Below are 22,852 nucleotides of genomic sequence, written 5' to 3' on the forward strand. Positions count from 1 at the left end.
CTCTATGAGTAATTTATTAATTTGTGTTAATTTCATAAAAATTGCCACAATGTGTTGCAGGTTAGCCAAAGACTGACAAGGACTCTGACATATATCACCTATTCCCAGTGTAAGAAACTTCAAAGTAAACTAAAGAAACCACTGGATTTAACAACTATTCTCTGAATAATGAAAAGCAAGGATATAAATAGGAACAAAAGCTCTGAGGATTTATTTGGTTTAAAGAAAAAATTAATAAGAGACATTGCCAAAAGGAGATAGAAAAAGTTAAATATTCTATAGAAGAAACCATTAATAGAAATGTCTTTGAATACTGAAAGCTAGTTGCTTAATTTCTGAAGACTACAGTAAAATGGTTAAAAAAATCAAGACATATGAACATTTTAGTTTTTTATAATAAAGATTCAATTTTGAAATTATTTGCTTCGTATTTAAACTATCAGAAGTCATGTGAAAGCTGTTTCAGGTTACACTATGACACTGTGCTATTAATAGATATTTTAAAGAAATGAACAGAGTATTCATCAGAATATTTTATGGGTTCTTTCTATTTCCTGCAGTTAACAACTGTGTGTTGAATTTCTGATGGGAGAGTACCTTTCCTCCTGTCATGGGTTAAGATGGGCCCCCCCTGAGAGTCGGGGGCTCAGAGGTGATCGGGGGCCAGGGCAGTGTTCCCTGGAGGGCCAATCACCACTTGTTTGCTTTTGCTTGCCCTGCCAAAGTTTGACTGGGGGCAGCCGAAAACTGACTTGAAGGACAAGTATGTTGATAAGCTACACTACAGCAGCCTACAGAACCGAGGTATGAGACCGAGAGGGAGAGATCACACAGCAGAAATGACAGAGAACCAAGGAGAAAGGACTCAGAGCTACCTTCTTGGACTTCGTGAGGAAGGAAGGACTTCCACAAACAGCTGAAGGTTGGTAGGGAGTGTTCATGGGCCCCGAACACTCCCATGAGATATTGGTTACTTACCCGCCTGAAAAGGCTTTTTCTGGACTAAAGTTAAAAGGAGAAACTTCGAAGGGATTGATAGAAGTGTAATAATATATATATATATATAACTGCTTTTAGTTTGTACAGTATATTTATTTGTGTAAATAAATGTAAATACTTCCCCCTTCCCCTATAGAAGCCTCTGGCTTGAAAGTTTTCTCTTTGGTGTTGGGATAAATTGTGGGAAGGGGTGGGGAAGCCTGGAAATTGGATTTTGGATTTCTAATGTGGCTCAAACTGCCACACCTCCCTTATATAATAAAGCATGAACAGAATCGTCCTTACCCGAGATAAACATGAGTAATATTGTGGGTTTAATGTGGGTCCAGTGTGACAAGCCCACTGAGATATCAAGCAAAGAAAGAAGCGATAGAGAAGAAATACTTAGCATTTAGAATTTTAACATTCCCTTAATGGACATTATTTTATACCTTCAGTTTGCATAGAATTCCACACAACGTATTTTTATTCTTAATGCAGCTGAAATACTGAAGGAGAATAAATTTCCAGTCATGTGTCTACTATATGTAGCATCTCATTTTGTATTCCAGTACCTTAGAAGGATACTGGAAGTTTATATTTTATAGATTCATGAAGAGAATCTGGGGAATGGGAAGGCTGGTTATCTTTTTGTTTAATTTTATTTTAATCGAGAACACAGAAACATGAAAAGAAAACTTTCTGGTTTATCAGAAGGAAAAAGAGTTTTTCACTTGAAAATATTAATTATATATATAAAAAAGGAAAAATATTCCCATTCTAGAACCTGTACCTAGATATGGAAATATCGTATGACTGGAAGAATTTACAATAAAGAATTTGTTTAAAAAAACTAATAAGCCCCCCACCTAGCCTCAATTGTTTAGTCATAGTTCATGATAACAATTAAATGTTAAAATCTCTAAAATACATTGCTACTTTGCCCTATGTGGTAAAATGCTCCCATTAAAGTTTTCTGAGAAATTTACACGTACAAATATATGAAGTTCTTATATACTGATCTATTGCAATAATGTGCAAAGCTTCAGCCTACAAACTATGATCCTTGCTGGTAGATGCTTTCCAAGCACAAAAGGAAGACACTAATTTCTATTAACTCATTTATGCTGATATATTTATTTCAATATTTTCGTTGTTAAAGGTAAGAAATTAAAATGAAATAAGCAGATTTGGACCAGGCCACAAAAACAAAATTTAATGAAAATTCAATTTTCTGTGTGACTTTGTGTTTTGCCTTGGTCCGCATGGCAGGTTTAGGGGAAGGTTGTTTGATTCATTCTGGGCAGTGAGCAGAAGAACCAGCAAAATTCTCAGGACCTTCAATAACATAACTTCTACTTGCAAACTTTAGAATATTAAGGTAGAATAAGGGACCTGGCAAATTTTAAAACAACATCAAAAGTAAGGCACTTCAAAAACTTTAACTTACTAAACTTTTAACTTATCCACTTTTAACTTATCCAGACATAACAGAGCACTTACTAAGGCACTGACTGAATTTTTTTAATCTTGCTTATAGTATATTCCAAGAAGAAGTTAGAAGAAAGAATGAGATAAAGAGAAAAGATAAAAGTAGAAAGATAGATCCAGCAGCAAGACTTCACTGTTTCAATTTAGATATCTGAAGGTGGTCAAAGTGATGGTCGCAGTCTTGATCTATTGGTGGTGGGGGGAAGTTTGTGAAACATACAGTTCAATGGGCTAAAATATACTCAGACTAGGTGGTAACACCCAGATATCTCCACTTGTTGAGGGGTAGTTTTACACTGTCTGGTGTAACACTGTGGATCACATGCAGTCCTCTGGTGGAAGGTCTCTGAAATGCTTCTGGGGGCACTTTGGAGGTCTTTGATGACTTATGGTACTTTCTAAGATATGACAATGGCCTCTCAGGTCAATATTGCGATTGTGCAATATTTCTAATATTAAGGGATTAAACAAGTCTCTATCCAGTTAAATTTGTGTTCCTGGACAATAGCCATAACTAAGGTATGGAAAAGAGTAAGAATAAGGCAATCAAATACAATGTTTTCCACAGATATCTCTCATGTCTCTAGCAAAGTGCGTGTGTTGGACTTTCTAGGCCAGATGAGGGGTTTGTATGTTTAGAAAACTTCACAGGATTTCACTCTTCTCCTGCTCAGTTCAACCTTTATTTAAACCCATACCAGCAATCAGCATGTACCCTGATCAGTGTCTGGCTACAGAGGAGCAAGAAAACGACTTCCCATTGTGTAGATTCAGCTCCTCTTCCCTTCACCTGGTACATCATGATTTATGTTGCCCAAGGAGACAACAGTTTTTATTTTTTTCTGTTTGCTTCATTTACAGTTTTGTAGCCCTCTATTATAAATGTCCTTAGCTGTCTACCAGTTGCAATATCCTAGATTACTACAAAACCATTCCATAATTCTGAGCATCTTCAATTTTTTCTGATTATCTTCCTGTTCTATAAAGAAATTTTTGAAAGAAAACACAAGAGTTGCACTTAGTATTCAAAAGGCCAACAAAAATAAATAAAAACTGTCACAGTGAAGTCCTCTGTTGCGTTTCCAGTCTTTTCCTAATGATTCCGCCTATTTCACTTGCCCTTTTTTAATTATTATTTCCACTTGCTGAAACTTACATTTTCAAGGAAGAATTCATTATACTGCCAAGTTTTTTTGAGTGAAAATGGTAAAACAGAGGCAACATTTCCTACAGAAAATGCTTGGATTCTTTGGGAAGTCCATCACACTGTCTTTAATGGGCAATTTCATTTTCCAACAGTTTAATTTTTAAGATTCATTTATCCAGAAGAAATTAACATCATTGAAAAATGTTCTCATCTTATTGCTCACTTTCTTTTTTAGGCCAGTATAAATGGGTTGAGCAGAACATCTCCAAACCCATATCACTGCAGAATTCCACTGGTTAGACTTTTCCCTTCTGAGCACTTAAATTCAGTTCCCTGTCTTTAAAACAGTTATATTTCAAACATTTATCTTCTCTATATCGTGGCTACTTACTCTCCCCGGTAACCTTTAGTGAGGTAGGTTGTCACAGAACTTTTGGAAATTCAGGTGTATCAACTGAATTACCCTTAGGTATGCGTTATTCACCTTTTTAAGAACAGTTGAGTATGGTTGAAAGTAGAACTTCCTTGTACAGAAGCCATTCTGACTCTTCCTAAGGGCATTTCTGCAAGCATCTTTATTTATTCTGTGTCAGATGACAAGTGCCTTGGCAAGTTCAGAAATCAGAAGTTTCCAAAGAGACCTCCGGATTTTCTTGACTGCCCTTTCCAGTTCTCATAGACCAAGGTATTTCTAAGTAAAACTTTACAGAGTGATATGCAAAAGATAGTCTAGTATCATCTTAGTAAGGAAATCAAATAACTTTTGCTAGCATTTCATGTTAAAGTATTACTGATTAGAAGAATTATGAGTCCCTGACTCTTTTAAGCTGCAACTGGTATATAAAATTTAGTACTGCTCACGTGTGAGCAAGGGATTCCTTGTAGCTAGCCTCTGTGCACTATTATTATGAAGTATATTATTATTTGGGCATTTTTCCACTTTTTTTTTTAACATTACGAAGATGCTAGGGAGTGAGTTAAAACGTATTAGCTCCACAATATCAATCCAATATGCCTAACTATTGTTATGTTGTTACAAAGTCTTTGTCTAAATACTATATGTAAGGCTTAAAAGGAAAATGATGAGCTGTATTTCTACTCAACTCAGGAGTACCAGAAGTGATATAAGATGATCCTGTGCATTGATTTACTGAGTTAATAAGACATCAGAACTGTTTCTCATCCCATCATCCCCTTCTTTCCTTCAAATCAAATGACTCTCCCATGCCTTCCGTTTGGAGGAACAGTCCTAAGTCCAGCATGAAGCAGGGAAGATTAAATAAGTTACATATCTGCAAGTTTTACTGCTCTGGGCTTTAGACTTCTGGTAAGCTTCTTTTCATGTTCCTTCCTTCACTTACTGTGGGATACGTGATTGCTTAATTTATCACAAGCATAAATTATTTTTGTCCTACTCAAGGCATGTCCAGTTTAGAAAATATGTATTGCTTTCTTTTTTTTTTTTTCCCATGCAAAGTTGGAATTTCCACTTGATTTTTTTTATCCAAGTATTCTTTATTATGTCTGGATAGGAGGAGCGGAAATTATTCTACAGTGGCATAACAGAAATAACAATTTGAAGGCTAAGTGCTCTCCAACAGGAATTCATGAAAAATGAACCCAAGTTAAGTTTATACTATCATTTTCATGTATTGCTCATAGGTCTTAGTCATCAGCTTGTGAACATCCACAGAAAAAATATATGTGTAGAAAAAAGGAAAGTCATTATAGCTAAAGTCCAAGTGGCAGATATTCTTGTAATGAAATGAAAATTGAGAGACTTTACAGGATTTGAGAAATACTGAAAGTGAATATTTGAAGTTAAATTCCTTGCTTATTTAACTCCAAAGGATTATCTGCAGATAATTTATCTTCTAATGTACATAAGCACTTTCGGTAGGAATGGAACTAAACCACTGAACAAAATTACGAAACACTTTTTATACCTGAGTATAACGTTTGTACAAATTAGGGGTTAAATACCTGGGGTAATTTTCCATTTGGATTTGAAACGAAGATTTGAATTTATTTTAATAAATATATTCAGAAGGAATATTATAAAAAACATGCATAATTTTTAATGGAAGAAAAACAATATTAGGAAAAGAAGATCCTCAAAATTTCTAAGAACTGTCACACTTGTAAAAAAAAGAAAAATAAAACCAGTCTTGGTGAAAAGGCATTTAAATTCTTTATTTCCTGCTTACAACACTTTCCTGAGACAACACAGCATTTTCCAATATAGTTGACAGGAAGGGATGCTCCAGAGTAAGTAGTCAATACAGTTTGCTTAACTTAAAATATACTCTCTTATTCACTGACCAAATGCTGCAAGATGCAATATTTACACTACAGCTCAGTATCTTTTACACAGTAAGGACTGTTTTGTTTTAAAAAGATATAAACCCTATGCATGTACATACAGGAAAAGTAACTACCCCAAGTAACACATTACAGATCATGTTTTGGTTTTTTTTCTTTGAAGACTATAAGAAACAAAATTACTTCACAAATGACTGTGAAGACAGTCAAATCACTCATTAATGATCCTTAACTCTTGTTATCTAATGATAACAAGGTCTTCAGGGACTACTGTAAGCCAAGGTGTATAAAAGCTATAGAAAATTCTATGGGATCCAGCTTGCTGATCAGTAGGTACTCCTTTGTTATGGCTCTGAGTTAAGTGAATAAATTTACTGATTTGGAAAAATACGTACTCTTTCACATTCATATCAGTAATTGCATGCCAAACTGTTCAAGAGATGAGGTAACATGTAAAAAAAGTATTTTATTCTAATGAATACAATTTTTTTCCTGTTTTCAGTAGTGAGTTCAGGATCTTAAAGAGAAATATCTAATCCAAATATCTAATCTGAACCTCCCCTGGAGCAATTTGAGGTAATTTCTTCTCTATCCTGTTACTTATTATCAACTCCCACCTTGTCACTTCTTTCACGTAGCTGTAGAGAGCAATAAGGTCTCCCCTGAGCCTTCTTTTCTCCAAGCTGAACATACCCAGATCCCTGAGCTGCTCCTCATAAGACTTAGGCTCCAGATCCTTCAACAGCTCTTTCCCTCCTCTGGACATGTTCCAGTGCCTTGATATCTCTCTTGTAATGAAGGATAAGAAATATGCAAGAAAAGTTGACCATTTAGATATTTATAAGAGCATTTTGTCAAATATCCTGTGAAAAAAGTGGTAGATCCGCAAGAGCAATACAGAAGTTTGGAAATAACTTTTTTAAAAAATTCTTATCTTAATAATAAAATCTGAAGAGTTAAGAGAAGCTATATCTAAAAATATTTAAGAATTAATGACTTTTGCATAAAAGTCATGAAGTTATTAATTACATCAAATTTTGTACTTCCACTGAATTATGATATAAATACTTGAAGATATGATTGAAATGCTATCACAGAAGGTTAACTGAGAAATCTATATACAGTATTTTGGGATGTTTCTTTTTAATTAATTTCCTGTACAGAGGGGAGAAAAATTAAGCAAAACAACTAAATAAACAAAAAAAATCCAAAACCAAAACAAAAATACCAACCTTACAGAGAGAGAAGTAACACAATGTTAATGCAATTCAAACAATAAAGTTATGATGGACTGCAGATAAAAGAAAAATGCCAGTTTCTCTGCATTTTAATCAGTGAGATCACAGTTTTGAAGAACACACCAGAGGGACTGTTTTGTGCTCTGTTTTTACAGTGAGTGAAAGGAAACAAAATGAGCTGTTTTATATTGAACACTAAATGACAGATGATGCATCCTCTGGGATTAACATTAAAACAATGGGGAAGCAGATACTTACCTAGCAAGGGATGTGCTACAAGATAATTTCAAGAAAAGACAGATATCTCAGGGCAAATCATTAACAATCTTTATTTACATCTTAGAATCAAATTTCCTCAATTATTATTTTAAATCTGTTCTAATTTTAAGTGGAGAGGTATCTCTGTGCTTAAATAATTACAAAACAAGGGTAGGAAAAAAAATCCCCATTCTGCCATTCATCCCTACATATCCCAGTTGAATCATGAAAAAGATTTTGAATTTTCATGTGTATGGAAAAACCTCACTTCAGTGAGGATAATATGGATACAAAGATGCAGGGATTTGTTTAAACATTAGCTGATTTGTGTTTTCAGGAATATAGTAAGAAATGCTTACATTTTGAACAAATGAGGAGGATATTGTTATGTGCTGACAAGAACTCCATACAGTTTCACAAGGACTGCTTGTCATATAAATTCTATAAATATATAATGAACTCCTATTTGAAGGAAAAATAAAATATTTGTTATTGAAAAAATCTGATTAAAAAATGATAGAATTATTTATCAATTCACTACAGAGAGATCATACCTCTGCTCTGAAATTACCAATTGTGCCCAATAATGTATGGATTCTTTTGGCTGACCAATGTCACACTAAAAATACTAAAAAAAGGAAAGAACAGATCTGAAAACTTGAAGTACATATTGTACAAATGGAGTGAAGAACAGCAAAGAAAAGCACTAGTCAAAGCTCTGGTATTGAAAAGGACATTAGGAAAAATCTGAACTTCAAAAGTATTACAGTGACTTTCTTCTATAAAAGCGAGGGAGAGCTTTGAACATGACAGAGTTGTTTTTAATTCATGGCATTGCAAGAAACACTATTGAAATAGCTCTTTCATTGACATACTTTTAAAATGTCATGGAAACATGGAAGGGAAAACATGGAAAGGGAAAATGCATGCGAGAATAATATGAAACCTCTTTTACAGTAAGATGATTAATGAAACTATTAACACATTTTTTAGCTTTTTAGTGTCTAAGGAACATATAATGAAAAAGTCACTTCACCCATCATCATTGTGGTTCTGCTTCTGAGGTAAAATAAGGCTTCATTTTTACAATACCTGAAGTGTCATAAATGAATCTGACCTAATGGTTTTGGCATGCAATCAAGTAATTCACAGGCAGAATTGAAGGGAAATATCTGAAGTTTAAAACTAAAAGGAGACCTATGTCTGAGACTAGATGAAATTACTCAGATTTTGATGTCACTGTGTAACTGAGTGAGAGGTTTCATTTGTGTCAATATGATGGAGATTACTTCCCTACCTTACAAGCATGTGTTAAACTAAAATACAATCCCAAAGAAAAGTGTAACACATTACAGAACTATGTTAACCTGAAAACATTACTATTAGGTTTCAACTTTGAGTTAATGTCTTTACTCAAGGTTCTTGAAGCCCTTTGATAACTAAACTGTTTCAGGCATTATAAGAGTACAAAGTCTTGGATAGTCAAATAATAACTATCAATACTGAATTTTTACTGAAATTTCAAAACTAACGCACTTGTGCTATGGATTAAATATTTTATTGTACTCTGAAGAAAGAAAAAGAAGAGGTTCAGTGCAAAGTCAAAAGACCATAAAAACAATGGTGAATATAAACCATAATTTGATTGTGAATATTTTTTACAGGAAAAATAGTTGTTCAGATGTGTGCCACCATAATATAGAGATCAGATGACATGTATATATAATGGTGACAAATACAAATATTTTTACCATTTCAATTCAGTAAAATTTTACAAAATATTAAGTAAAATTCAATATTGATTACAATCTTAGCACACTAAGCCTCAGGTAAAAGAAACAAAGTTCCCAGGTTTGCAAAATATTCTGTGAGGTATTACAAACTATCGAGAGATCACAACCTTACTCATATAATTCATTTGAAAGATGGCCTCTCTGGTTGCACAGTGAGTATCACTTGGTTTGTTTACTGATTGAGAGGGGCGTATGCTACCAGCTGAATCACCCACATAGCTGAGAAGGTTGCAGGAATGGAAATAATAAAGTAGGTTGACCTGCAAGAACTGTTAGAGCTAAGTAGACAGCAAAAATAAGACTCATACATTTCTGGTGACTTTCTGAAAGAACCTCAACAGGAGAGTTGCACTTCGTTAATTCAGTTGCTGTTATGACCAAATAGAAAGTCTGAACTTATGAGATCTTGAAAGTTTTTCTTTTGCTTTCTGTTTCCTTGTGCTATCAAAACAATAAACGTTAAGGAAGACTGGATAAAAAGGATATTTTCTGTATGATTCTAATTAAAAAACAGGTTTCTCTACTTAAAATTGCACCATAACATTTCAGCATAAAAACAGATTGCTTAGGTATTTTTGAATTAGTAATCCTATTTCTCAAAAGGGGTATACTGAATCACTACTTTTAAAACATTATAAGCAGAAGGGTAGTAACTATGGCAACAAAATCAATTAAATTACATCCTGGTGACATATACCTTCCCATTCTCCACCTTTCAATCCTTGTATTTGTATAGTAGTTTAGAATTATAAGTATGGGAAGAAAAATAAACTGTTTCATTAATTTGGAGCACTTAGGTAAGAATATAACTATAAAAATAGAAAAATAGTCACTGTACCAGCTGTCTCCAAAAAAGCACTCATAAAAAAATTTTGTCAATTTAAAAAAAAAAATCAATACCTGAAAATATAGTTCTTAGTAATCAGATCAAAATTGGACAACTTTGCTTAAACCATGATCTTACAATATAAATTCCTAGTGTTGTACTGATGCAGACATTTACAAGTGATCATGATTATAACTGGGTTCCTATCTACAGAAGAAAATTCCTTGGAGAAAAATACAAGAATGTATCAGCAAGCATTCAAAATCTTTGGAAAAGCAATGGAAGAGCTGGGAAAGAGCCATATTTTTATGTTACATGGACAATGACTTAAGAATTCACAGCCTATTAATAAAAGTTAAGTTTTTTTCTCTAAAAAGTAAACTGATGTTTACTTCTCTCTATATATATGTATATGAATATATATTACATAGAGAGAAAAATATACATATTGCCCCATGTTGTTGGAAAACTTTCTACATAAATACTGTTTGGATTGATGCTAATAGCATTCTCTTTTTGAACCACCACACTGCTTAATGTGTGCGTGGGATAAATAAATGATCAAACAACTTCTCTTTTATTATTGTTTTGTGAGGAATTAATAAGGTGAGTTATGAACATATAGTATGGCTACATTGACAGCAAATCTTCCATATAAGAAATAAGAATGTGATGTGATGAGAAGACCTTTACCCTTTTACCTGGAGGTAATTTGCATTCTTTTGGATTGTCTTAGGCATAAACTTCAAAAATGGAAAAAAAATTCTGATTGATCAGGTCCGTATCAAAGCATACACACACACACACACACACTCTCTCTCTTACTTCTTTCCAAGTCAATAAAAATTCAGGCTACTTCTTGCATTATCTACTTCACTATGATTGATTAGCAAATGTTGTTATTCCAAACTCAGTGTATTTTTGTTTCACGAGTCTAGTTAAAAGCATTGCTCAACAGTAGATTATCCTGTCTGCAGGGAAAGATGCTTAGAAAAATGAAACCAAAGCTATTGTAATTACTTGTACAGGTTCTTCTGCTCAGTAGCCTTACGAAATATTTCAAAATTGACTGAAAATCCTTTACCTCAAAGGTACCTCTTCTTATAGATTAGAAGCATGTGATTTAGTTCCGAGGAATTGTCGTCATAAACATTACTCACGGGTTTGAAATCCATTATAAAGACTACTGGGTTTTGGAAATATTGCTGAAGAAAATCAACTTCTGAGTCAGATAAGTCCCCATTTGCTCAGATATGACACCCATTTTCTTCTTAAGTGGACTCTGCAGAACTCCCTCAGAGAAACTGTCAAATCTACTAGAAAACACAGGATTGTTTGACAATAAACTGTGTATGGTTTCTGAAGAATTACAAATAACCATATGCGGGCACTCCTCTGATAACTGTTATTATTGCCTGAGTCAGAAAAATGGTATATGCTTATAAGAACTTCCACTCATTCCTTTTCTCAAGTACTTTCTTTCCCACTGCTTTTTGAGAAGATGTTATTGCGGTCACATTGGAAAGTTGCAAACACCCTGACTCAAGTCATATCCTTTTTGCTTGGAGTGCTCTACTCCAGGTCTGTTTACGAAGAACCTTTTCAAAGAAGCTGTCTCCCAGGGGCTTTATAGCAGCTTCCTTCCTCTTTGTACTGCAGCTGTCGCTTTCGAGATACAAATGACTGCACTTTCAAAATACTTATCTGTCTACTTTCTGTGTTCGAAAATTTCTTGTGTGTAGAATTGCACAATAACTTTCATTAATTTAGCTTATACTTCTGCAAATACTTAAATACTGCTAAGAAATAGTGCTTCTCTAAATAACCACCGGTCCTAGATTCATATCAATAGTTACTTCAACAATCATGTTTTCATAGTTTTGTAGAAACAGATCCAGCATTTGCTCTGTTAAAGTTTATAGATTTGCTCATTTGCTACCGAAGCTCTGGTAAGATTAAGAACACAGAATATTTCCATCATATTGGCTACCCTATGGCACTATACTGCTCACATAGCACAAGAGATGGAACCAAACAGTGAAAACCCCCTTATGTTTATTACCAGTATCTCCCTGGTTGTTGCACCTCAGCCTTTCCTGTATTAATGTTGTTGCCTTAAAATCTGCTGCACACAAAGGAGATGAAAAATACTTTTCAGCTTGCTTGGAAACTGATATTTTGCACAACATAATAGGCTACTGCTATGTAGAGCACCTTATGTAACATAGGAAGGAATGTATTCTCAAAGTCTGCCTTGATTCAGGTGAATCAAAGGTATAAGTTTAAGTTCCCACTTTGGGATCAAATGAATTAAATGAAATATCAAATTCGAAATCTATTCGAGGTTGTCTATTTTTCTTGGGTTTATCTGGCAAGCTTTTGGTAGGAGCATAGACAATGAAAAGCTGCAGGAGTGGATCCTGGGAGAGGACACCAGGAGCTGCCCCATGTTGGACATGTCCAGTTCTAGACAGCTGAGCCCCTGTGATAATGTATTTAAGAAAAACAGTACACAACAACTTCAATAGAAGAGAAAAACATGAGAGAAACAGCTCTGCAGATACCTAGGTCTGTAAAACAGGGAGAAAAGAGGACCCATACGCCCAACAGACTCCCCTGCAGCCTGTGGAGAAGACTGGTGAAGCAGATTATCCCCCTACAGCACCATGTTGGAGTAAATATCCACTCAGGCCAGTTGACCAGGGAGGACATCATGCCACTGCAGGTAGAAGTGCCCTGAAGGAATCAGCAACCCATGGAGAACCCACAGAGGAGGAACTCTGTGGAGAGGAGCTCAGGTAGGATGAAATTTTCTGTCAGGAACTGAGACTTCTAAGGGCCCATGAAGGGCTTTCCTGAAAGACTGCAGCCCATGGAAAAATATCCGTGCTAGAACAGTTTTTGAAGGACTGCAGTTCATGGGATGGACATCACACTGGAACAGGAGAAAAGTCCAAGTAGTAATGAATGGCAGACAAAAAGTGCTGTAAACTGACCACAACCCTTATCACACATCCCACTCTCCACCACTTTGCATGGGAGAAAGTGGCAGAGGAATTAGGAGGGAAGGGCTGAATTTCCTGGGAAGAAGGTGGGGATGACGGGAGGGTGGATTTAGGGGTTTTTTAATTATTTCTTGATATCCTACTCTGTTGTTAATTGGTAAATAGTTAAATTAGTTTTCCCCAAGTTTAGTCTGTTTTGTCTGTGATGGTAGCTGCTGAGTGATCTCCCTGTCCTTATCTCCATGCATGAGATTTCACCTTATTTTCTCCCTCCACCCTGCTGTGGAGAGGGAGTGAGAGACAGGTCTGGTGGGCACCTAGCCATCAGCCCACAACATTAATGCTTTCACAGTCAGCTGAAAATGAAGTCAACATCTGAAAACAAGCAGGTATAATAAAATGAAAGCTGTTTTGTACTCTCTACTTGCATAATTTGTGATCGAATTTAAACAGTACTTATCCAAATTATGCTCAATCTGCGATATCTTCAGATTATGAAATTTACCCATAAGCAGTTTGCATCTTCATTAAATATCTGAAAGGCCAATACTGCTTTACTTTTTTATTGAATATATGTTTTACTTTATATATACTGTAAGTTATCTGGCACCCCACTTAAGGCAAAATTTAACACTTGTAAGTGGATATTGAGTGGTAGCTAGCACAGAGAATGGACAGACTGACTTGAATCAGTTTCCCATTTTCCAATGCACTGTAGTCTATATGTAATATACTTTGTATAATAAATCTGACACTTCAAAAAATACCTCCCCAAATCTATATCTTATTTTAGCAGTTTCTCACTATAGTTTCTTCTTAATGACTTTTCCCCAGACATACCATACCTACTACAACATATTTCTCCAATTAACCGTATTTTAGCTGCAATGTTCTTAGATATGAATTGGCAAAATGTGTTCCATTGTAGGCTAAATTTCTGAACATGCGGGATTTCTAAACTGCAGTACTATTGAGCCAGGTAGATACATTGCAATCCAGACAGAATAAGTAGCACTGGATAGTCAGTTCCACTGTTATCTGTTCTTACTTTTTCCCTGACTGGTCTTTCTCACTTCACAAAAAGTAGCACAGTACTGTTTTTTATTGGTTTTGTTTTGTTTTTTGTTTTTTGTTTTTTTTTTTTTTTTTTTTGGTTGGTTGGGTTGGGTTTTTTTAACCTCCATTCCTCTTGGGATCTTTTGACAGCTCTGTTGGAGCTTTTGTTTGGTATTCTTAGCTTTAGTACATTGATTTGCTTGTTTGTTTTGTTTATGCTGCTGAAAATACTTTTCTTTTTCATTGTACCAAGCACATGTTTAGGTGTCAGATTATTCAGCAAGTTGCAGGATATGTTACTAATATGGAAAACATAATACTTAAAAGAGACAATATTAAGCATAAAACAGAAGCAGAAAGTACAAATACAGTACCCAAGGACAAATTGCGTTCCCACTCTCCAATGTTTTAGCTAGCATTCCTGGAAAATAGAGACATAGTCTATTTCTAATCTTCATTTCATTTGTCTTTACTAATTTTCCTTTTTTCAAGGCTCAGAATTTTGAACATGATTTTTTGTATACTGGTGGCAAATTCTAAAATGCTTTTGTAGTAAATTTTTGGTCAGTGATCACTCCAGCAATTAGATTTCAATAACTGATTCAAGATAGAAGAGACTAATTTCAGTTCTGTCAAACAACTTATATTCCACAGTTTTCAAGTTTTATACTTCCCAAAGCACATTATTATTCTCACTGTAGTCATGATTACCGTGTTCCATTGTGATATCCTGTACATACTGAATTGTTGCAATGCATAAAATCTTAAAAGTCAAGTAAATCTGTTAATAAAAACAGATGATGAAGAGGTATTATATTGAAGAGTATTTCATTGACAACTTATTACATTATACTTAAGTATTCTAATGGTTAGAAAATAACACAGTCCCTTCAATATGATTTTTTTCAGACCTCTCCTGGGTAAAGGAGTAAACGGCTTGGTTTTAGTATAAGACAATCTTCCAGTCTGAGTAAGTGAAGAATGATGCTTTATCCAGCAAGGTTCTTTTAGACATATTCCTGGTTCTGCAGCACATTCTAGTTTGAGGCAAAACTCTGGACAATGTTTCTGATCTTTTACACAGTAATAAGGGTTGAATATACTCATGATTCACTCCATTACTCCAGGTGAATAAGTTTCAGCACTTACTGTTGAGTGTTTGGATTTGAATTCTGAATTTCATCACAGAATCTCAGCTAACAAAATGCTTGATATGAGCTATCTCTTACATGACAAAAGCTTCCAGTGCTTTCTTCACGACCTTGCTCCTCGTGATATGTCTTATTTACACTGGCCACTGTTTGTGTCTCTGCTTACCACAACTTTCTGGTGGTTCTGTAGTAGTTCAAGAAAATAGGACATCTTGTAAATATCCTTACTCATTGACTCACTTCAACCGTAAGCAAATACAACTACTTTAAATGTGACTCAGTTTAGATGGGCATTCTCCAACAATATTGCTGCAATATAAAAGCCTTTTCTTCATGGAAATGCTCAAGTTTCTGTGCTCAGACTCAAAATAGATACAACATAATTTCAACTCAGGGATAAATGTCTTACCTTCTTTATCCCCAAAAAATCTGGAGTTCAGGAGAGCCTGATTAAGGCTTCAAATTTCATTTTTGCCCCTTTCATATAAGAATTTTGCTGATTTAATGACTGAAAAAAGATTTAAAACTTCTCTGTTTTCTGATGTGCAAAAAAAATCCATCATTTCAACTATTAGGTGCAATGAAATAAGTTTTTTGCTATTTTTTCATTTTAGTGAATGATGAGGCAATTCATACTTTTGCAATTCACATATCGAGCTGACTTTACAAATAAGGTTTCACAAATACAAAGCTGTCAGTGCTTCTACAGTCACTCTTATTTTAGTTGTCAGTGATTCAATCATCTTGGAGTCTTTATTTTTGGAAAGGTTGGACCTGGGAAGTAGTGTTTTTATGGTTGGGTAGTGTAAGACCCCAGGGTATGAGCTATGAGCTCACTGAAAGGTTTGTACTTTAAAAATATACAAGGCTCTAAAAACTCAGACACCAAATTTTTAAAAAGGCCTTTCAGTTCTTTTAATACCTTAAGAGAGAGCACAAAGGAGAGGACACTGTACACATTTCTCAGGAGGTCAAAAATAACATGCTTTCACTGGCAAACTTTAGAAAACAAGGGAACTTGGTAAAAGTTTAAAGGGAAACATCCAACCAAAGTAGAGAATTTCACAAAGCCTTTACTTAGTACATGCTAACCCATGCAACTTAGCAAAATCCAACCCATCTGGTTTTAAGTCACTCAAAATATTAAGGAAATAGATTAGGAGAAAAAGAAGAAGTAAAGAAAGAGAGAGAAAAAGAGGAAATTATAGCTACCAGCTGGAGTCCCACATAAGCCCAGCTTCCACGTGTCCGGGTGGCAGCATCCAAAATAACATGGAAACCACATGTTGCTGTTTCTGTGTACTTTGGCCCCCTGTGGCCACTCCCCCAGGTGGGACATCCGGTGTGCCAGCCTTTATGGGACTGGGTCAGGGGCTCTGGAGTGTCGTATGGGCAGTACTCCCAGTGTCCAGTGACTGACAGCTGCCCTGGGGCTGCCCAAGGAATCTCCAAGAGGCTGCAGTGTGGGACAAGGCATTACCTCACCTTTGTGAAATTTGACCTGTTCCTTCCCACACCACACACACACACACACACTCTCTTGAGTTGATCCAAACCAATAATTCATATAATAATCTAATGTCTCACAGGGAGATAGAGTAGCACAGGGTGCAATTTCTATGCCTTTATTGATCCACTTTCTTTCTGGCCCCCTTGGTGAATATTCAGTTTTCTAAAATTTTATTCTGGGTAGCAACATTTGTGTACTTCACTCTTGAACTGTGTCTTGCCATTTTGATCTTTCAAACACAAAACCAATTAGAGGACATTGCCCATTCTTCATTTGCTTGCTGAGGTTGAAATTCAAGCTGAAGCGAGGCTTCCTCACCACTGAGATATTACACAGACTTTATGCTTACTTGGCTTGAATCTCTACTTCAAAAGTCTACTTTTTTTCTACATAGTAATTTTTTCGTTGTTGTTGTTGTTGTTCCACAGTAAAGCCCAACACGTAGTATGAACGTACACAGGATGCTACTTCAAGAGACAGAAAAATGTTACCTCTGTGGAGTCAGTCTCACTCAACCTGAGTTACATTAACAATGCTACTGGTATGCTAAGCATATGGATCAGCTATTGCTGCACCGTATTTTTTCATCCCTAAGAAGAAACAGGAAGACTGTTTATCTCAGAGTATGATGTATATTTCAAGACATTTGGCTTGTCCCCCTACATTTACACTGCTGTGTATCATTCCTCTAGATGTCCCATTCTTCTTCTTCTTTTTTTTTTTTTTATTTCTACAGCATTTTCAAAAATCAAAGTATCTGACTCACTTTCAGAAGGTATACTCTCTACCATCTAACTCAAGGACTTATGGAAGTCAGATATACAGAATACCGAAGTAAGCAAATATTTCTCATCACAGAAGACTACAACCTCTGCAATAGGTTTCTAACATCTCAAAAATCTTAATTTTCAAGGCACTTGCAAACATTTCCTAATCATAAATCTAACAACTTTTTTTGTATTTGTAAGTAATATTTATTATTATTCATTATTATATAGTTACTAAGGTGACTTCAAATTGTCATCTCAGGTTAGTATCTCTTCCAGTTTCATTCCTCTCTAAAGATGTTAAAAATTTATAAGGAATCCTATTGAAATATCATGATGGACAACTAGTATTTATGTTTATTTGATGCCTTGAGAAATTCTTTAGAATTTTAACCCATTGACATCCTTGGAATTAAGCATCATGCACAACATTATGGTTTGAATAGGCAATAGTATTAATATAAATTAATCATCTTATTAACTAATAAGAGATGTGGTATGCTGGTTGTGAACATTTGAAAATTGCGGTGCCTCAAATACATTTGGTAACTAACTAAATTTTAAGCAAAAATATTTCAATTTGTTAAAAACTGTTAAAAAATTATTATAAACAGTGCTTCAAAATTTATTCCTACAGAAAATTTATTGAAGGCCTTTAGGAAACAGCAACAAAGAATAACTAAAGATATGGTTTAACATAGTAATTGTTAAAGCTTCAGGCCCAGAACCTGCTCCCAAATCTAGTGGTATAAATTATCAAAGCATCTGTTGCTTAGATTTTGTTTCTCCAAGAAACCTGGTTGCTATGAAAAATTTGCAATTTACTCTAACATTTTCTGATGTCAGGTTGTGTCTGACTATTTGTAGACCAAAAGGTGTAGACAAAGAGACTAGAATAGTAATTTCTGAGGAGCTCACCCTATCTGCCTCAACTATATATCTCTCAAAGACCATACTGAGTTCTACTGAAAGGCATTTGAAGGACAAGACAGACATCAGGAACAGTCAACATGGGTTCTCAAAGCAAAAATCCTATCTAACTAATTTGATATCCTCTTAAAATAAGGCCACCTGCTAGTGAATGGGGGTAAGACAGTGCATGTAGTTTTTCTGGATTTAAGTAAACCTTTTGATACTGCCTGTCACAGTAGTCTTCTGTATGAGTTGTCCATCTGTGAAGAACTGGCTGCATCTGGCCAGCACCCAGCCAGCAGTGGTGTTTCTCAAGTCTCAGCTCCAGGAGTAGTTCTGTTCAATACTTTTGTCAATTATCTGAATGCAGGACCTGACTGCATTAGCAAGTTGATTGACGGTATTTACCTGGGAGGTGCATAAAGGACAGGAATCCCTGCAGAGGGATCTGGGTAGATGATAGCATTGGCTAATCATCAATGGCTTAAAATTTAGTAAGAATAAATGTCAGATTCTGTACTTGGGACATAATAACACTGAACATAAATATAAATTGGGAGAGGAGTGGTTGGAGAGCAACGCTGCAGAAACAGATCTAGGATGCTGGTTAACATTAGCCTCAACACGAGTGAGCAGTGTGCCCAGGCAGCCATGTGGGCAAACTGCATCCTAGGGTACCTGCAATATGACATCACCAGATCATCAAAAGAATTAATGGTATTCAGTGTTGTTATGGCCTCACCTTGAGTACTGTGTGTGGTTCTGGGCCCCACAATTTAAGAAGGATGTCAAGATCTTTGAATGCACCCGGAGGAGGGCAACAAAGCTGATGAAAGTGCTGGAAGACATGTCCTATGAGGAGTGACAAAGTCTATTCACTTGAGCTTGTCTGTTTGGAGAAAAGGAGCCCGAGGGGTAACCTTATCGCTCTCTTCAGCTTCCTAAGAAGGAAAAACAGAGAGTTGCTGTTGTCTTCACCCTGGTATCCAGTGATAGTACACATGGAAGGAATCATTTATTTACCAAGAGAGTCATCAAACACTGGAAGAGGTTTCCTAGAGTTGTGGTCAATGGCCCAAGCCTGTCGGAGTTCAATAGGTGTTTGGACAATGCCCTTGATAACATGTTTTAACTTTAATCAGTCTTAAAGTGATCAGGCAGTTGGAGTAGATGATCATCGTAGCTCTGGTACTATTCTATTCTATTCTATTCTGTTCTGTACTAACCTCACTTTAACTCATCAGGTTAAAGTCAAGTCAAAACAGGGAGCCCTCAGTAGAGCAGGATGTCTGAGAAATGTTTATGGGAGAACTAGGTATAAGTAAAGCTATAGGTGTCCAATTCTGCTTCAAGACTTTCATGATGCCCATCCAGAAACACTGATAGAACAATTCTAGCATTTCTTCGAAGACTAAAAGGAAGTTTACTGTATTCTAATATACTGTCTACTGAAAACTTCTCAATAAAGGCAGGTTCAGTGGATGTATTTGGTTATCCAAATGGCCAGTGCACAAATCAGAAGTTCAAACTTGTAACAGAAGTACCTGAAATTATGTATCTGGTGTAGGAAACAGGATGTGGAGAGAAGAAAGATTTGCTATGGACTTTAATGTGATGGGATTGTTGGTGTTATTACACAAATAGTCCTTTAAAGCACTGAAGGGTTGTTTCTGCTAGTATAATTAGAATTTATAAGTACAAATCAAATCAGTAGTGAGTATGACAATACAAACTTATAATTTATTCAGTATATTAGAAAAGATGTTACTGAAAAGGCTGCAGATTTTTCTTTTGTTATGTATGGAGAAGGACAAATAAAAAGTATTGTGTCATATGGGTATTGCTATTAAATTCTGACTAGCAAAAGAACAGGAAAAAAAGCAGAAGAGATGGGCATCCTTGCATAGTTGAATAGATGAAAGCTACATCTCAACTTCCAATAGGAATACGTACTTTATCAATTTTTTCTGAACTTGACAAGGCAGAGGAAGATACTATGTCCAATGACACCTATTTTCTCTCTCTCTGATTGTAATCTTTGCATCTTGGATAGAAAATACAATGAATAACAATTATAACTCAAAATTAACTGGCACACATAATCGTGCTAATTAATATTGTCTGTTCAGTGTTAATGATTTAATCACTATGACATGTAGTATAGTCATCTAACTAATAATGCTAAATGTTTTCTAAACACATAAGACACTCCTAAAACTGAAAGTTAAAAATTAAAAATAAATAGTAAAATAAAGGAAATTAGGAGAGCCTGTTGTTCTCTTTAGTATTTTTTGCCTTGTCTGAGCTTCAAATGAGTTTTCAAGGGCAGGCTAGGCAAAATGGTAGAGAAAATATACTTTCAAGCCTCTGCTACAGAATTAGTCATTACAAATTTCTGTTTTAGTTATACCTCTTGATGGTTTATTTTTATGTAGTTTGTGATTTAAGCTACCTGAACCAGTAATTTACCTAAGAAACATTTGTAGCAAACCTGCTGAATCTTTATTTCCTGCAGTGATTTATGAGTAAAAGCTAAAAAAAAAAAAAAAAGTAAGAAGTAAGAATATGTGTTTCAAGCCTCTTGCTTCCTTGCTCTAATATTTTGAAGGAAGTCACAGAATATTTGTTTAACTACTTTAACTCCTAATACATTTTAATTACTCCCCTGTCACACTTCAGAGTGAGAGCATATTTTTCAAAAATATAATTTGAAAAACATTTTTTTAAAATGCCTTTTTTCAGCACTTCTGTGAAAAGAACTGGAGTGACACTGCCCAAATCCCCTGCACCTCTCTAACTACTGTGTTAATGGCAAGTATGAGAAGCCAGAGGACTCTCAGTTTGTTTCCCGCAATTTCAAGAACAGTGCAGATTGAACTAAAGTCTGGAATGGTTTTAGAAGGCACAGCATCCAAAAGAAACATGGTCTTTGGGCAGAGGAAGATGAGTAACAATTAAAAACTTTCAAGATTATTTTTTTATTTTGCTTTGTTTTAAAGGACAGGAAGAGAAATCATATTAACAAAGATGAACAGAATGGAAATGCACTGTTTGTAGTATCCTTTTCCTGTGGCTTGCCTGGTTTTAGTAACCCATGTTGTTTAGTCAAAAAAGATGGTTCCTTGTGGCCCCCCACTCCGTGCAAGAGCCACTATTCAGCAGCAGCAGGTCACTTTAAACTCATCTGAAATCAGTTTAAATTTTATAAAACCTACTTACAGAGCTTCAAGGAGAGCTGTTGCTAGTAGAAAAAACTGCAGTCTGTAATTGTGGTAGTGCTGAAGTGCTTGGAGAAAAATCTCCAAAATTTATAATCCACTTACTGCACACACACAATTGTCTTTTGTGTGTGTTTTAGAGCATCACAATGACTATGCATCTGAAAGCCCTGAGACTCTTGACAGTCAAAAATATTTTAAAGTCTGCAAGTGTCAGAAGAACATTGTCTAGGTTCAGTTAAAACAAGAGTAGATGGTAAAATATGCATAAAGGTGCACATGCTGCTACACAGGGGATACTTATTTTAAAATGGATGGAATATGTGAAGGCTCTTGGCTGGCAGAAGCATGCAAGGTGCTTTACAGAAATGACATGCACATGGTCTGTTGGGTAATATGGGTCAGATAACTCTCTTGGTTTATTGAGTATTCCAGTGCACTTTGGTTCTGAGGACAGATAGTGACATGTTAAGCTTGCCAGATGTAAGGCACAGCCAGGACTGTAATGAGAGCTGGGAGCAGAAGTGCATGTGAAAATGAGAGAGCATTTATCTTGTGGGAGGAAGAGAAAAAAAGGAAAAGGGAAATAGGGAAAAGCCATCTACTCACAGAAAATCACAGAAAAGGGTACACTTCTCTGCTGCACAGGAAACAAAATAGAAAACTATGAATTACTACATGGGAATAATTGCATTATTTTCTGGACTGAGGTAGACTGATTTCTCCCTCTCATCCACAGAAACACATATAGGAGTGTCAGTGTCCAAGTTCACATTCACAACCCCTACCCACCCATCTACCATCTACAGCAGGAAATATATCTAAATATTCAATCACTTTTGGCTTTAGAGCCCATCATGCTACTCCTCATAGGCTTTTGCATCCTATGAATATGTGAAATTTTGATATTGTTCCTGCCTTTAGTCTATGGATTGACACTGCCAAGGCACATATTTGTCTAGCACAAGGTCCTTTAGCACAAAAGGTTTGCAGTATGCTCTATTAAGGTCCAATTTCTAAGACTCTTCAACAGATCAAGCAGACATATCAAAGACATAGTTTTCTGTCACAAGAAGTGGCATAGGTATTTCTAACAAACGGAATTTGCATAAAACTATAAAACAAATTTTTTCTTACTGTGTATGAGAAAAACAGACAATGCCAGCTTAACATTTTTTTT

At 35.5% G+C, this 22,852-nt stretch overlaps 2 long non-coding RNA genes across 2 annotated transcripts in view; both read left to right on the forward strand.

Moving 5' to 3' along the window:
• The first annotated feature begins 717 nt into the window (after positions 1-717).
• The window catches only part of LOC113943439, a 28,045-nt gene continuing 5,910 nt past the window's right edge, over positions 718-22,852 (forward strand). Inside the window, exon 1 of the long non-coding RNA XR_003526323.1 lies at positions 718-922. This is a non-coding gene — a long non-coding RNA (uncharacterized LOC113943439). The remainder of the gene's footprint in view (positions 923-22,852) is intronic.
• Positions 4,856-21,229, forward strand: LOC113943438. Its single transcript, XR_003526322.1, has 3 exons — positions 4,856-4,943; positions 6,441-6,514; positions 21,197-21,229. It is a non-coding gene; the product is annotated as an uncharacterized LOC113943438 (long non-coding RNA).

The sequence above is a fragment of the Corapipo altera genome, unplaced genomic scaffold, assembly GCF_003945725.1.
Source record: "Corapipo altera isolate COAL_440 unplaced genomic scaffold, ASM394572v1 61411, whole genome shotgun sequence".
Taxonomy (NCBI): domain Eukaryota; kingdom Metazoa; phylum Chordata; class Aves; order Passeriformes; family Pipridae; genus Corapipo; species Corapipo altera.